This window comes from Schistocerca nitens, chromosome 3, assembly GCF_023898315.1.
Source record: "Schistocerca nitens isolate TAMUIC-IGC-003100 chromosome 3, iqSchNite1.1, whole genome shotgun sequence".
NCBI lineage: Eukaryota > Metazoa > Arthropoda > Insecta > Orthoptera > Acrididae > Schistocerca > Schistocerca nitens.
In genome coordinates, this window is record NC_064616.1 from 605,740,912 (window position 1) to 605,757,268 (window position 16,357).

Below are 16,357 nucleotides of genomic sequence, written 5' to 3' on the forward strand. Positions count from 1 at the left end.
TACCACACCAGTACATGGAAACGCAGTTGCGAATGCTTCTAAGATTTCCGTGGCAGAAGAATAACTTTCACGACTACCAAATATCATAATTTTATACGACTGGTGAGAGGCTGGCCGTACAGAGGTACTGCATGTGAGTTACTCTCCTGCCGGTGCATTACTCATCGGATGAACGGAGATTGCGCGGGTCAGGGGAATTCTTGTGTGATGATGCTACTGCAGTGCCAGCGTAGTAAGAGCAAGAAGAAAACCAGTTGTCTCGTTTATCACAGGAAACGACGCCAAAGCCTGGAAACTTGCCATTGTCTTAATCGCTGCTTGCTGAGCGGGCTCTATGACGACCTGTTTTCTGTTACGACTAAGACTTCCTGCAATGAAGTGTTATATCCCATAACTTGGTTTATGTGCTTTAGCGTAACGTACCTCGGGTACGTGTGGTTTGCCGACGTGTAATATCCTAGCAGTATAAGGAAACCAGAAAAAAAATTAGTCACTCCTCTGACACATCGCGCTAAACCTGTGTAACACGGCCTTGATAACAGCCTCAGTGCACAGACAAAGAGATTACACAATATTCGTCATGTGTGCCATTTCAAGCTACAGTCACTCACTGATTTGTTTTATTTATCATACGGCGGATGGTGGCAGCACATATACAAATATAAATACAATAATAAATAAGAATATAAATGTGTAATTCGTACAACAGCTGGACACAAACATCGAAAGACTGCGAGAAATGCATGACTGAACATACGAGTACATGCAGATGCTAGCCAAGCCTGTAGGATGCGCTGTTGTATTTGACCACAAATGGCACCTATGCAATGTCCTCAAAAAGTTGCAAGTGTCAGCCGTGATCAGAAGAGTGTTCTCTGTAGCTGTGAGCGCATTTTTTCGGAAATAAGTGAATTCTAACTTTGGCAAATTGTTGGTGCTCGTATGGTGGGTAGTTTCGTAACCAAGAGGGACGATATCGAAGATTTATGCCGCATACAGGGGGAGCGCAAAAATATCAACCGCAAGTCACAACGCGGACGAAAGTGTGTGTCTAGTGACCGTGGCAGACAGTCATTGAAGAGGATTGTGACGTAAAGTAAGAATCAGGCAACTGCATAAATCACTGCAGAAATGAACGTCGCTCTCGCGAACCCTACCAGCACCGAAACAACACAAATGGAGCTCTTTAAGCTGGAATCAGAGGACAAGCTAGAATTCCAAACCCATTAATCAGTGATGAAAATTCCCGTAGCAGGGAAATGTGGTGGCGAAGCCACAAAAATTGGACTATGGAGCAGTGGAAGAAAGCCATTTGGTTCACTGAGTCTTGTTTCTAACTGCTCCAACTTCTGGCCGAGTTAACGTCCCAAGAGTGAAACATTGCGGAGGTTCGGTGATGATATGGGCAGTCATATCGTTGTACTCCATGAGCCCCATGGGTACTCTGCAAGAACGCAATACTGCCAACGATTATGTGACTATTGTGGCTGATCAGTTATACAATGTGTGTTCCCAATGGTGATGCTGTGTTACAAGAAAACAAGGCTCATGCTCACACATCTCGCGTTGCCCAGGACTGGTTTTGTGAAGACGATGGTGAATTGTCGCGTCTCCCCCGGCCACCACAGTCACCAGGTCTCAATATTATTTGACTCGGTGCCCCACTGCAGACTCCTAACTAACGTACGAGCATATGGGACTGGTTCCCAAATATGTGAGTGACTCGAAGACTTCTTAAGAAATAGAACCCAGTACGTTGTCCTCGATGGTGAGTGTTCATCGGAGGTGAGGGTACCATCTGGAGTGCCCCAGGTAAGTGTGGTAGGTCCACTGTTGTTTTCTATGTACATAAATGATCTTTTGGATAGGGTGGATAGCAATGTACGGCTGTTTGCCGATGATGCTGTGGTGTACGGGAAGGTGTCGTCGTTGAGTGACTGTAGGAGGATACTAGCTGACTTGGACAGGATTTGTGACTGGTGTAAAGAATGGCAGCTAACTCTAAATATAGATAAATGTAAATTAATGTAGATGAATAGGAAAAAGAATCCCGTAATGTTTGAATACTCCATTAGTAGTGTAGCGCTTGACACAGTCACGTCGATTAAATATTTGGGCGTAACATTGCAGAGCGATATGAAGTGGGACAAGCATGTAGTGGCAGTTGTAGGGAAGGCGGATAGTCGTCTTCGGTTCATTTGTAGAATTTTGGGAAGATGTGGCTCATCTGTAAAGGACACCGCTTATAAAACACTAATACGACCTATTCTTGAGTACTGCTCGAGCGTTTGGGATCCCTATCAGGTCGGATTGAGGGAGGACACAGAAGCAATTCAGAGGCGGGCTGCTAGATTTGTTACTGGTAGGTTTGATCATCACGCGAGTGTTACGGGAATGCTTCAGGAACTTGGGTGGGAGTCTCTAGAGGAAAGGAGGCGTTCTTTTCGTGAATCGCTACTGAGGAAATTTAAAGAACCAGCATTTGAGGCTGACTGCAGTACAATTTTACTGCCGCCAACTTATATTTCGCGGAAAGACCACAAAGATAAGATAAGAGAGATTAGGGCTCGTACAGAGGCAGATAGGCAGTCATTTTTCCCTCGTTCTGTTTGGGAGTGGAACAGGGAGAGAAGATGCTAGTTGTGATACGAGGTACCCTCCGCCACGCACCGTATGGTGGATTGCGGGGTATGTATGTAGATGTAGATGCAGATGTAGTCTTTGTGTTCTAGTTTGGAGAGTAGTGTGCGTGATCGCTATCCACCTCCATCGTCGTTACCTGAACTAGACACTATTTTGCAGGAAGGATGGCATAGGATTCTCTTGAGAACCACATAGGATTTTTATTTATCAATTCCGAGACGACTGGGAACTGATTTGAGTGTCAAAGATTGTTTTTGGTGTTTCCATGTAAGAGAATATAAAGGACACAGTAAGTATCACAGTGCAAACACACGTAATTAAGATATGTAGAATGCGAGACTAGTTGTTGACTACACATCGATGTCCAGATCTCGTATGCACTTCGTAGCATGAAGTATGGCTTTTATGAAGTCCTCAGTTGATCCGCCGTATTTCTTTATAGGGCACACTTTTATGATAGGGTCCAGAGTCTGCTCTGGTACTCCACAGTCACAGCTTAGGCTGCCCGTAGGTCCCCATTTATAAAGCATAGCCTTGCATCTTGTGTGGCTGTTTGGACACGATTGAGTCTAGTTCAGCCTTTTCTTGGGAAGTTGAACCCTTGCAGTGCTTTTGAAGGATTAGTTATGATGATTACTAACTGAGTTCTCCCAGTTCTTTTTGTACGTGTTTATTAGGTTAAAGGTGTTCTGTCCTCTTCCATATCTGTTGTTCCATATTAGTTTCCGCGATTTCAAGCGTGTATTTACTAAATTTATGACTACTTCCTAAATACGTAAATTTCTTGAGCGGTCCGTCTGTAGTATTTTTTCGCATTCTGTTGTAGTTGTTTCTGTCTCTTAGCTTTTGTGGAGTTATGCTATTGATGATGGAGAGGCCCAATATCGGAGCAGACTTTAATGCTTTAATGTATCGGTAATCATAAGGTTAGTTTAGTGGAGCTACACGTCTACCTTGTTGGTACAATGACTTACTTGCCAGACCAGAGCACAGTATTCTGCAGTGGTAAAGACTACTGACGTTGCTTCTGATCGCAGTGTGAATGTGTCTGCCCCCAGGCGCTACCAACCAACTGTCCAATAATAATATTTCCTGTCTTTAGCTTCTGACCAACACTTTTAAGGTGTAAAGACCTACCCAGCAGAATGCCAGGATATTTAGAACAGAAGTTGCCTTTCACTCTGTGTTAGTTAAATAACACTATCTCACTGTTGAAGTGAAAAGCACAAACTCCAGTCTTAGGTGGTTCGAACACAAACACCATCTTCTACAATATTTGTTGCTGGTCTCAAGACCGTCAGTCTGGGTCCTTGCTCCCTCCACAAGAGCATTATTGTGGCCAGATCACCCGAATTTTTTTGCTGACTGTGTAAGACGTATCACTACTGTAGAGATTGAATGATGATGGTGCTAGAATTGAACCTTGAAGTAGTCCATTCTTGATCTTAAATGATTTACCAACACCTACTCTACTCGTCACCTCGAAATTGGCGTCATTGGGCGTGTTTTTCTGCGAGTATTGTAAGCTGAAGGCATGGAATCACTTTCTTCGGTCTCAGAATAAGTGTATCCAACAAACTCTTCAAGATGGCGGCTAGAGTAAATGTTAAGAAGGGTCCTTCCAAAAAAACATAAATTTTGCCGTAAAAAGAAATCGTGTGAAAATTGTAAGGACGAAATTACGAAACTGAATGAGCGCATAACGAGCTTACAGTTCAAAATCGTTAGTTTGAAATACAACAAGAAAATAGTGAGCTGACCACGCTAAATCTTGCTCGAGATAGTTCGTCCGTTAAGGAAAAGTGGTCAGATGTGAAGTGCAATAACAGCAAGACCAAAGTGCAAAATCGGAAAACCTGTGAAAGTTATGCAAGCTTTGTGCACAAAAACACGTTTCAAGTACTTTCAACCGCCAATAGTGAGAATGCAACACACAGTTCGCATGAACGATGGGAAAAGCAAAAAGGCACTGTGAATATGGGCAGAGAAGAAAATTTATTGACGCAAACAAGCGTTAATGAGGTCAATGTAAATGTGTCGACCAAAAATTATGCTGAAGTGTTTAGTAAAACAGTACAACACGATTCCCACATCGTGAACTCCAATAACAACAAACTGTTTGTGCTTTCAGACAGCCATTTTCGTGGACTTGCGAGTAATCTAAAAGAAACAACTAAAACATATTCGTGGGGTATAGTGAAATCGGGTGCCCCACTTGGCGAAATTAAAAAATGACTGCATCCGCAGAGGTAAAAAATCTGCACGATAAAGACTTTGTTGTACTTCTGGGAGGCGCTAATGACGTGTACAAAAATGAAACAGCCAGTGCAACGCTCGATCTTAAACAGTGTGTGAGAAACCTCACTAACACAAACGTAGTAATGGTCAATGTTCCGCATCACTATGATCTTGTAAGACGATCATGTGTTGATACGGAAATAAATAGTTCCAACAATCAGTTTGCAAAAATCTGTAGACATTTTAAAAACGTGAAATGTGTTGATATAACCAATATTGGACGTAGATTCCACACACAACACGGACTTCGCCTGAAAGTATTGGGGAAATAATATCTGGCAAACCTGATAACCAAGGAAATAAAAAACCACCAAAATTAATTCAAAACCAAAATGATAATTGCATCGGCATCGCCAGATTTCGTAACGAAAACCCTTCAAAAAAGCTAAAAGCGTTAGAACCATCATCAGCACCAGCAAAGCATGTAAGAAAAGACGAAGTGTTAACAGAAAGAACTGTGGACAGCGATTTCAACGATAAGAGAACTACAGTTCCTCATCATCCAAGTATTATTTTAGGCGGAAACAAGAAAAACGAGAAGACTCCAAGTTCACAAGAAAACACAGCAGTAGTGGCAGAACCAACATTTGAAGTGTCAGAAACAGCATCACCAACGACAACAACAACATAAGTGGCAGTATTAAGTACATTAGCAGCAGCAGCAGCAGCAGCAGCAGCAACAAGAAACTCACCATAGCCCAGTGTACAGTAGAGATGGGGGATCCGCTCATGAATTGTTTTATAGAGTTTAGTCTTTCAAAGGAGTGAACAATCAGTGATTCAGAAAAAAAGAACGGTAGCTCCAAACGTTTCACACAGCAGAGAGAGAGAGAGAGAGAGAGAGAGAGAGACGGAGCATATCAGGGGGGCCTCTGCTGGTCAGAGCACACTGCACGCCACACAACACAGCCGGCGCCGGCCTCTGCCCTGCTTCTGCCCTGGCTGCCTGCATTGTGCAGTGCCCCATTGGATTTTGTGTTTCACATATGCCTTGCCGTCTCTGTGCTTCCCTTGCCGCGTGCAGTGTCTGGCCGCTGGCGCACCTTAACTTAGCATCGCACTCCGTCGGCGATCGTTTCAGTCGCACGTCCTGCCCTCTGGGCGGTTGATGCGAGCAACAGGACAGAGAGCCTCCTAGCGGAGAACATAAGAACTACTTGCAACAACCTGCTCGCAAGAGGACGATTTGCCTCAGAGCGGGTGAGTGGTGGCCGCTCACCGCTTCCCCCACCCTCGGAACTCGCCCGCTCAACGCTCACCCCACCGTCCTCGACTCTAGCCAGAGCGTTGAGCAAAGCAACTCAAGTATCACTCTGGTCTCTGCGGTCTTAGCTCGCGCAGCAATACAGCTCGCGGCTCGACCAGCTTGACTAAGCGCCCCTGCATCGGAGTTCGTCTATTCTGGATATTGTTTTTCGTACTAATACCGATATGTATATTACATAATTATGTTATGTATACATCATTTGTTTTTATTTTATTTTTATTTGTTTAAACTGATCAGATGAGGTTCCTGACGACTCCTCTTACTATAGGATTTTTTATTATGGACACTCGAATTTACACTTTAATTACGAGCGAACCAATAAACGTATCGCAAAATGTGATACACCAATATTTTCCTTGTTTTATTCTGCATAAGGCTATATGCAGCACTTTGGTCTTACAGTCAAATTTATATTTTTTTTCTAATTGTAGTACGGATTTTGCGATTTTGGGCGTCTTCGGAAGGAAATGTTCACTTTAAAAATATATGGCTTGGGATGTATTTGTACGAGGTTAATGAAATTTTAATACATTATAGCCAAATACATTGTTAATGTAAATCTCAAGTTACAACATTTTCCGATCACCCAAAAAACCACGATAGTGCAAAATAAATCGATAATCAAAAACTTTGTCATATCGTGGAAATTTCAATAAACAATACAAAATTCTTACTCATTATCTGTGTTACTTCAAAATAGGATCAAATAAGATCAAAATACAGGTATAGTACTGGAATAAACCAAGTTTAAAGGGCAATGTGCCTTCCATTTATTTTCTATTGTGAATGAGTGGTGAGTCATGAAAAAGACCTAGTTCATTTCAGGGAGTGAACAGTTCGGATCCGATCTCTGAAAAGAACAGTTTTGCCCATCTCTAGTGTACAGGTACGTCCCGAGAGGTGCAGGAAACCTGTCCTTCTCAAGGATATTTGGTATCTCACCAGGACACGGGAACGAATATGACAGCTCAAAACGTAAATAAAACTGTAACCAGCTCTCACCCTAGTCACCTGCAGATTTTAAGTCTAAATATTCAGTGCCTTAGAAATAAATCACTAGAAATTGAGGTAGCAATGAATGGTGCAAATATTGACTGCAAGTGCATCATGGAGCATTGGTCTAGAACTTTTGAATTAAGTATCATTAATATTCATCCATATAAGTTAGCAAGTCAGTATTGTAGAAAAAAAGCCAAAAACGGATGGGTATGTATCTTTACTAAATCAAGTATCAGGTACAAAAGAAGGTGTGAAACTGAATTATTGAGTGCGGAAAAACATTTTGAAGCAGGAGCTATAAAGTTGTATGAAATACAGGGAAAAGTCATAGTAATAACAATATACAGACCACATAATGGGGACAAGACATATTCATTGATGAATTAGAATCACTGCTTAACATTCCTTTTACTGAAAGAGCCACTGTAGTTGTCTGTGGGGATTTCAACATAAATCTTATCACCGAGGATGTTGGAATTAACATCCTTGTGCATGTTCACGGTGACACGAATGAGCGGTTCCAAGCCACTGTACGGAAAACGCGCACGTGGCCTGAGCTACACCCTTCACATACAGTGAACTTAACTCCTTATTGACCTGTGCACCATATACCTTAAATTATACTCTAAAAAATTCCACGAAGGAATTATCCGAATGGGACAGAAATTATTAGATGTTATGTACTTGTACAGACAAACATTTCTTTCCATAGCAGGACCCCTTTGGTTGTCATCCGTAGCAACATTACAGCATAACGGTACGTCGACGATATTCTACTCCTCGTTTTGTTGCCCTTCATAGTAAGTCATTCTGGGCTTACATTTCAGCAAGATAATGGCCACCCGCACACGGTGAAACTTTCTACTGCTTGTCTTCGTGCTTGCCAAACCCTACCTTCGCCGGAAAGGTGGTCGGGTCTCTCCCCAATTGAGAACGTTTGCAGCATTATGGGCAGGGACCTCCAACTAGCTTAGGGTTCTGACCATCTAAAGCGCCAATTGGACACTATTTGGCTCGATTACCCTTAGGAGGACATCCAGCTACTCTATCAATCAATACCAAGCCGACTAACTGCTTACATAAGGGCCAGAAGTGGACCAACGCATTATTGACTTGCTCAACTTGTGAAGCTCTTTCTCTTGAATAAATAATGCAATTTTTTTGAAATCGTAATCATTTGTTTGTCTGGACTTGTAAATCATGTCTACGGATTTCTGTCCCATTCGGATGATTCCTTCGCCGTGTGTCACTTTTTTTTTTTTTTTTTTTCTTAGAGTGTAATTTAAAAGAGAGGAAACTGCGATTCGCCAGACCACAATACACGACTTCAGTCAGCTACTGTCCAGTTTCTGTGTTGTTTGTCATACCGTAGATGTGCAGGCTTAGCTGCCACTGTGAGCAAAGACCTTTTGCAAGGTACTCGATTACTAAACTCGTTTGAATGGTACTTTCTCCGCAATGTCGTGCGGAAAGTTGTTGTGATATACCAGCATTCACTAGGAGCAGCAATTCCTGTCAGATTTGAAAACTACTGTCATTGACGATGACAGTCTCCAGTCCCCGAAGATCTCTTTCTTGGAAATTTGTGGTAAAGTCTTATGGGATCAAACTGCTGAGGTCATCGGTCCCTAAGCTTACACACTGCTTAATCCAACTTAAACTAACTTACACTAAAAACAACACACACACACCCATGCCCGAGGGAGGACTCGAACCTCCGACGGGGGGAGCCGCCCGGACCGTGACAAGACGCTCAGACCGCGCGGCTACCCCGCGAGGAGTAGATCTCTGGTTTACACAACGCTATCCTTCCGTTCATCAACCGACGATGTAATGGAACGCTGAAACTAGTTGCGTAAATAAATTAAATGCAAAAGAGACGGCTGCAGGTGTTTTAATATTTATATCTAATTGAAAATATTGAATCGAAGAAAGACGAAAGTAATGAGAAGTAGCAGAAATGAGAACAGTGAGAAACGTAACATCAGGATTGGTTATCACGAAGTAGATGAAGTTAAGGAATGCTGCTGCCTAGATAGGAAAACAACCCATGAGGGACGGAACAAGGGGCACATAAAAAGCGTACTAGCAGTGGCAAAAAGGGCATTCCTGGTCTAGAGAAGTCTGCTAGTATTAAACATAAGCCTTAGTGTGAGGAAGAAATTGCTGAGAATGTACGTTTGGTGTACATAGTTGTATGGTAGTGAAACATAGACTATGGAGAATACCGGACAAGATGAGAATCGAAGCATTTGAGACGTGGTGCCACAGAATAATTTTGAAAATTAGGTGGACTGATACGGTAAGGAATGAGGAGGTTCTCCAGAGAACCGTCGAGGAAAAAAGTATTTGAAAAACACTGGCAAGAAACAGAGACAGGATGGTAGGGCATCTGTTAAAACGTCAGTGAATAACTTTCATGATACTAGAGGGAGCTGTAGAGGGTAAAACTTTAGAGGAAAACAGGGGCTGGAATACATCCAGCAAATAACTGAGGATGCAGGTTGCAAGTGCTGCTCTGAGATGAAGAGGTTGGTACAGGAGAGGAATTATTGTGGGCCGCATCAAACCAGACAGGACATAGATCACACACACACACACACACACACACACACACACACACACACACACACATACATACATACAGCGAAAGTACAGCCGAAGCCCTTGTAACTATCTATTACAAGGGTGGACATACAAATAATATTTTATCTGGTGTGCGTACATGCGTACACAATTCAACACTTCTCACAAGCATGCGCTGTGCTGGTTATATGTTCACTCACTAAGTTCAGTTCAGTTTAATTTAGTTTAGAGGAATGATCATCAGACACCATCTCCTACTCACCACGCCCCGCAATACCAGCCTTTGTCTGTCGATGGTACTTGTGTGATATCCTACACAGTGTAAGAGTGTTTTTGGGGTTTACTGGATTCCCCAAAGTCACGTGCTCCAGGCAGGAGGTATACACTGCGGTTCTACTGCAGGTAAGTAATAAATTATCCTTCGTCCGTTTAGAGTAATAAAACCCGGAAATAAACTGCGATTAAAGAGCGGAAATGTTTGAAGGGCCATTTTTTCGCAAGACGTGTTTTAGTACTCCTGTGCTCTTATTAATCTGCTGCATGTCCCTAGAACAGTTCCAGGTAACAAATCACAGAAAAAATGTTTCAAACTTCCATTATTAGGTGGTGCATGTTTTCTGTGACAAGTAGCGCTTCCCTCGGGCGTTCCAAGTGCCATGCGTTAAGATCTCCGGCGTTTAGTTGACGCACAGTTTGTGTGGTAATCAGAGTGCATGTAAGCTTTTGTTACTATCAATAAACATCTTTGTAATTGAAGGAGATAATTTGCGTTTAAAAAATAGCAAAAAGAAATTAGAAGTGAACAGACAAAACAATGTGCGACTGGAAAATGTTATGAAAAGAGAAAGACAAGAGATAGAATTCCTGATGAATAGCCGCCTAACAATGAGGTTCTTTGAATTTAAAAGTGCTGCTGAAACACTGTTGTCAGTGCAGGCGTGTAAGATCTCCAAATGCAGTACGATTGAATTGTCTCATACTCACATATCTCAGGTAACTATTAAAAATCCTTACTGTGAAACAGAAATGGGAAAAACGTCAATGTATTCAAAAGAGGAAAGACCTAGGCTGGTGTGTGCCATGCCGTACGTCCTCTGAAAGACCAGCCATATTTGTTAGCTGCAAAACAGAATGACCTATTGATGATATTGCCATTTCTTGCTCAACAGCACACGGAGTTCTACAATAAACTTTGCAATATCTGACTCCAAGAATGGAGGTGTGTAAAAAACAGAACTCTAAATTGGGAGATTTTTTCTTAAATGTGTTATTTTCACATGTAAAATAAAAAGATATGAGAAATTGTTTTCGTTGACTATGACATTACTGCTGTATTTCTGTACATGTATTATCACAAATAAAACCTAGTGTCGTAGTGTGATAGTACTTGCAACACAAACTTCCTTATTGGCACTTGAAACCAGCCAGTTCCCTGGTATGGCACCTAGAACATTCTTAATAAATTACTTATTTTCTAATTTTCTCATTATTTTCTGCAGTGATGAATTGAGCAGCATAATTCTGTGGTATCAGAATACCTCCGCAATTTTCTCGGTACAATAAGTTATGTTCCAAAGAGACACATTGTTTTTCGATTCTCGTGACAAATGCGAGATTTGGCACTTAGAATGTCTGACAAATCCACTCTTCAATTCGTAAAGAAATTTACTTACATTATTAATTTTTTTCATGCAATGAGAATATCTGCACTTAAATTATTTTGACATGGAAAGGTCTTTGTGCATACGGACTGCAGTGTGACAATCAGTATAAAATTTAAAACAACACGAAGATGAGATGTCTTGGTTGTATGAACAATAAGTAACCCATGATTTTTGAATGCTGTACACATCTACAAGAAACTTCAATACAGAATAAAAGGAAAACTTTTCAACGAATATTTGAAACTCAAGGGTGAAACACTCACTTTTTCCGTTCTGTTGGAAGCAAGATGAAATATATAACTTGCTCCTGTTACTCCGCAGTGTAACACAAGTGCACATTCTGATTATGTACAACATTTACAGAGTACGTGCTGTGGTTTCTTTGTTCCTAGTTCATGGTATACATTACAAATCAAATACAAAACTTTGTTTGTTGAGATGAAAGACCTCTAAGTCCGAGACAGTTGACCAATGCCCGGTGAGAAGTTTATGAAATGACTCTGCAACTCACTCTTTTCGCCATTTTCTAACTTAAGATTATCCGTTGTAAATGCACAGAATCGCTCCAGAATATATCATGAGATACAATAGAGGCAAAACTTCCAAAGTAAACAGATTTCCAGTTGTTCGTGTCAGTCACAGTAGAAATTATTCTGACACGAGTTCCTAGATAATTGTTTTCAACCATACCAAACGGTCATCTTCAGATATGCAAAATAAAACATGTATATAGTCTTAAATGGCATGTTAAATGGATTTCATATTGTAAAATTCTCATACCAATGTCCAGCACAGTGCGTTAAAATATCCATCTATAACATCTGTATCATTTTAACAAATATAGCAACCATGAGTATACCGTACGATTATGAAGTCGCACTTCATAAAGAGAATATCCTTAGTATGCATGCGGCAGTGTTCAGTTTCTGCCCAAGGGCATAAATGCGAAATTTCCAATAAAGCTTTCCATCCACATTCAGTCCTAAGAATTTAAGTGTTAGGCTTCAGTAATTATATGGCCTACATGTGATAGTAAAATTTCGCTGAAAGCCATCTATGTCAGTAATTTGCAGTTAACAGACCAGCCGTTGTCTGTACGCAACAAGCGGAAAACAGTCACTGCCGTATTTGCTAAATCGTTTGCATTTCATTGTACTTCACCTACCACGGCACTTACACCATCTGCATGTAGGAAAAATACTTGCCGTTATCTGGCATGTACAATAGCATATCGCTGATATTAAATAAAAGCAGTGAATTCCTTCCACCCCCCCCCCCCTCCACCGCTCTGTCACCTCAATCACACCATTTATCTGCTGCCAGATACGAAACAGGCTCCTGGTAAGATTTTCCCTTACTTATGTAATACTATAATTTATGCAAAATTAAAGCATACTCAACTCATCGAACGGTATATAGAATGTTTCAGAAACTTTTTTTAATCTCTGCAAGTGGTTCGCACAAAAAAGAATAGGTTTTCTTTTCTGCCGATTCTCGTTTCTTGAAACCAACCATACCATGAAAATAAATTATGTGGGGAACGACATCACTGAAACACCAAAACCAGTTGCAAAAATATTTGTTCCCGGACAACTAGTTTCGGTCAAGTTTACAGTACCTTCTTTGGTGTCGAATACGTAATTGATTTTAGTCTCTGCATCTGGCACATACGCATGCGTCCATTATCTTATTGATTTTTCATCAGTCACCAAGAGCAAAAATCTACAGTCTATTCTAGTGTTAGCTGTACGGTCTGGCCAAAGTCGTGCCGTGGAACTCTGTTTACTTTGCTCATTTTCTTTCTGTTTTACCTTCGTGTAGGCCGATGCACAAGTGTCTCGGAATGCTGGTTATTTCCTCCCTATAAATAAAGTTCCACATGAGGCTTGTAATTTATAGTATATGCTCCTACTAAAGGAAAAATACTACCAGACCAAAGTCTTACCATGGTGAAACAACTATAAATCTGAGAAAGTTCAATAGCCTACAGAAAGCTCCTAAAATAATACTGCAGGTCGTTCCTGTTGCCATTTTCTAGACTAAGATTATCCTTTGTGAAAGCACAGAACTGCAACAAAATGTGATACTATAAGATAAAATGGAGGAAAAACTAGGGAAGTGAAACAAACGTGCACTGTACTACTTTGGCCACACACTCTAGTCAATATACTAATGGACTATCGGTTTTTGCACCTGGCGACTGATGAAAAATGTATGAGATGTTAGACGGACGTGTATGTGACAGATGTTGCAACTATAAAATAACATTGGGAAATAACCTGCCAAATGTTTTGTGAATTGATTTGTCTGAAAGTAACAAATAAAATACGTTAGAGAAACATTGGACGCGCCTCTGGACGATGCTCGAATTCATATATAGCAAATAGGTGCCGATTAAACTTAACTTAGAACCTTAGAATTTTAATTTAGGACCTTAGAATTGTAAAGAGCAGTAGAGGATGTTTGCTGTTCATGATTTTATGGCTACATGAAATGTTCATAAATGAATTAGAAAAAGTTTTTCGCTATTTTAGGAGCACAATACTTTCGAGAATTTGTTACAAAGCTTATGCAATATTTGAAGTGATTCAAGTTACAGAAATGAAGAATCATGGATGTATAGAGGAAATTAAAATTTACATCCATCTAAAAGATCAGTCAGACAGAGTTTTAAATGAGCAAAAAGACCTGCGAAATGAAAAATTCCTAGATAACTTCTTACAAGTTGTACGATGAAGTATTACAGAACTGTAGAATGTAAAATTATCGCTATATTCATTAACAGCCGGCCGCTGTGGCCGAGCGGTTCTAGGCGCTTCAGTCCGGAACCGCGCTGCTGCTACGGTCGCAGGTTCGAATCCTGCCTCGGGCATGGATGTATGTTATGTTAGTTAGGTTTAAGTAGTTCTAAGTCTAGGGGACTGATGGCCTCAGCTATTAGGTCCCATAGTGCTTAGAGCCATTTGAACCATTTGAACATTAATTAATATGATTGTAATGTGAAAGATCATGTAACTATAACGCAGTTTTTACTCGATTCTCATAGTTTTCAATACTGTTCCGTCAGTGTGCTGTGATCGATGTTATATGTAATATCATTGTAACAACTATTCAAAAATGATGTGCTCCCACAATAAAAGAACAAAAATTTACAAGTTATTTTAAAGAAATTACATACATTCATATTTACATCAAAGATGACCGACAATTAAATTGAGAACAAAGGCATATGTAGATCTATCAACAAATTTCTGTAAAATAATTATCATCTTCAGAGTGTAAGTACGTTAAGCCACCGACCTTATATATAAGAGCTTTGCAACAACTGTTTGAAGGTAACGTGCTCGTAAAATAGCGAGAAACTTTTTTAAATTTATTTTGGTTCAAATGGCTCTGAGCACTATGGGACTTAACATCTGAGGTCATCAGTCCCCTAGAACTTAGAACTGCTTAAACCTAACTAAACTAATGACATCACACACATCCATGCCCGAGGCAGGATTCGAACCTGCGACCGTAGCGGTCGCCGGTTCCAGACTCACGCGCCTAGAACCGCTCGGCCACACCGGCCGGCTAATTTATTTTATGACAATTATATGCACTCATAGGAGCAAGAATGTACGAGGCATAACATAACACAAAAGAATCGTCCATAAAGTAAGTTATAATTCGCCTAGTATATCTAGAGATATTACTTGTTCCTATGTTAAAATCACAAGTGTCACTTTTGTATCCAATGTATAATGCTTCCGTTTTAGATACTTGAAAATGACCTAAGACCGAAATTGTACCGTCGTAAATGAAATAAAGAGGGTGGCAGCACGCAGTCATTGAAAAAAACATTTCTTACTTTTAGATCGATATTTTCACAAAATACTCGATTTTCATATTTTGTTTTTCAATTTTCAGGTTTCGTTCAGAAAGCAAGAAATATAATATATTTAAATATCGATCAGTATTATTTTATTTTTGTAGCTACTCTGATTACTTGTATATTTCCCACTCTTCGTTCGGTAATGAAAGTTCGGTCAAAAATCTATAATTTCTAGGGAAACTCGTTTTCGGTCAAAAATTTGACCAAAACGCAATTATTGCATCTGACTCCAGAGAACCTACCTTGAACATGATATAGTACTAATGCGTTCTTTAAGCACATTGATGGGTTTTGCAGGATTGTACAGAAAAAGAGTGTTTGTGTGGTGTACTGAGAGGTCTGTGCACGGTACCTGCAGCTGCGGGGCCAGTAGCGTCTGGAGATAGACTGAGCGCTCGCGCTGCTGCCGATGGCTGCTGGTCGGTGTTACGCAACAGCAGGCTGGCCGTAGGCCGCCGGGGCGGTGTCAAGCACGTATGCCCTAACCCCACATCAACAACATTCCTAAATCATACGGCGAGTCTCTTATTGTCGCTCTCTAGGATTGTCAGAGGGCACAGCTTTGCCCAACAAGATGCAGGGTGGAGCAAAACAACCTAATAAGGTCACAGTAGGCTACGAGGCGTCGAATCGAGCAAATTTTTTTCAATAATCGCCGGTCGTAAATGTACCGTTGTGGAGTAAATAAAACGATAGCCAGTCACCGGCGAGCTCGCGGAGGTGTGTAGGGTAAGCGAACGTTGTAGGCCTGTCACTCTTTTTGAAGCTGTACCTGAGTGTTCAGATGGTTCATATGTTTCTGAGCACTATGGGACTTAACATCGGAAGTCAGCAGTCCCCTAGAACTTAGAACTACTTAAACCTAACTAACCTAAGGACATCACACACATCCATGCCCAAGGCAGGATTCGAACCTGCGACCGTAGCGGTCGCGCGGTTCCAGACTTTAGCGCCTAGAACCGCTCGGCCACAGTGGCCGGCACCTGAATGTTCATACAAGATTGTGAACACTGCTTCTGTCCTGAA

At 41.0% G+C, this 16,357-nt stretch overlaps 1 protein-coding gene across 1 annotated transcript in view; it reads right to left on the minus strand.

The window, feature by feature from the left end:
- The window catches only part of LOC126248538 (regucalcin-like), a 64,566-nt gene extending 48,751 nt beyond the window's left edge, over nucleotides 1-15,815 (minus strand). The window contains exon 1 of the mRNA XM_049949597.1: nucleotides 15,684-15,815. The gene's annotated coding sequence lies outside the window, so the exon portion shown is untranslated. The remainder of the gene's footprint in view (nucleotides 1-15,683) is intronic.
- Nucleotides 15,816-16,357: the final 542 nt, after the last annotated feature.